The sequence below is a fragment of the Rosa chinensis genome, chromosome 3 (genome assembly GCF_002994745.2).
Source record: "Rosa chinensis cultivar Old Blush chromosome 3, RchiOBHm-V2, whole genome shotgun sequence".
NCBI classification, from domain to species: Eukaryota; Viridiplantae; Streptophyta; class Magnoliopsida; order Rosales; family Rosaceae; genus Rosa; species Rosa chinensis.
The window spans coordinates 3,373,646-3,375,229 of NC_037090.1; positions in this window are offsets into that span (position 1 = coordinate 3,373,646).

A 1,584-nucleotide genomic window follows, 5' to 3' on the forward strand; every position below is an offset into this window, starting at 1 on the left:
GACGTTAGGAGCATCCTAAGACTCACACACACAAAAACACTCTAAAACCAACTTCTTTTTGTTTTTTTTTTTGTTTTTTTTTTTTTTACAATTTAATTAATTTCAACACTTAGGTACGGGAACAGGGAGTCTCGATGTGCAATGGGACTGAAACAGCTACCCTTTTTCAAGACTATGTTTAATCCAATATACCTTAGTGTATCACAACATCAACTAAAAACACAAAAAACACAATCCAACATCAACTATTTTTCATTTTTTTTTTTATATACTAACTACTAAAAACACAATAAAGCAATAACCCTTCCCCCATACTTAATTCATGCATTGTCCTCAATGTATAAACAAATATAAATCATGCAAAGCATAAATCAAGCATAGAAGAGAAAATGAACACAACGAAACCTAAAACAACTTAAAATTTAAGAAAATAAAATAGAAGGAAGAGTTCAAGAAAGAAAATCTGCGTTTGATGGCTCCTCCACAGCTACAGTTGAAATGGGTTGCCTCCCATGCAGCGCTTAATGTTTAAAGTCTTTCAGCCTAGACTTGTACCTCCATTTACTCCTTTGGAGGAGCTGTGTGCGGGCGAGTGGCAGCCCTTTTGCTGGTTTCAGCCTCCGGAGGAGAGTTCTCATGGTGTGAAGCAGTAGTGTCCTTGCGAGGAAACCCAGGAGGATAACTCTGCAAGTTATTGACTTCCTGAGCAAGCTTGTTTATTGCAGTGTGACAGCGGATCAAAGAGCAGTTCATCTCAGAGATGTAATCAATCATGCAATTGACTCTCCAATCTGTCACCATAATACCATCGCGGAGAGAGGAGCGCAAATCATCAATCGAATCCGACAAGCTTTCCAGGGTGACCACAGGCCGAGGAGCACGAGCAGCTGGTGAGGAAGAAGACTCTCCGGGATGCAGTCTGGGAGAGCGACGAGGCAGAGGAGGGGGACTGCGGGTACGCTCACGGATAGGACGATGGTCCCATGGACGAGTAAGCCCAGCTCTAGTGGCCGCTTGACCACCTTCTTCTTCCAAAGAGAGAACACGGCGTTGATTGACGCCCCTGCGAGGGGTAACCTTGGTTCGAGCCATGAGGAAGTAGAAGGAATTTGAAACTGCACGCTTAGACAAACCTTAGTAAAATCTGGAGGAGACAAAAAAGGATGTATATGTAAAGCACAAAATAGGGTAGAAATCTCAACAAGCACAGGGTTTTAACAAAGCTTCTCCGGGAAGGAGAAGAGTTATGACAGTTCACGGCCCAAGAAACTCCCCCACGTGTAAATATTCCTTTCTTTTCCTGGATTTATGGCATGCTTTCGGCTATAGCTTGTCTGTCACGGATCCTCGAGATTCGTTTGATTCCCCCACTCGTCCTTTCTTTTCCTTGATTCACGGCAATTAAACCTGCTTTCGGCTGTAGCTTATCTGTCACAGCTCCTCGAGATCAGTTTGGTTCCCCCACGTGTCCTTCACGAGCCAACAGCTTTTCCGTGTTTTCGGGTGACTTTAATCCAACGCGTAGATTTAATCTCAGAGATCGTCGATCCAACGGTGGAGATCTGCTCACTCGTTCTATAAATA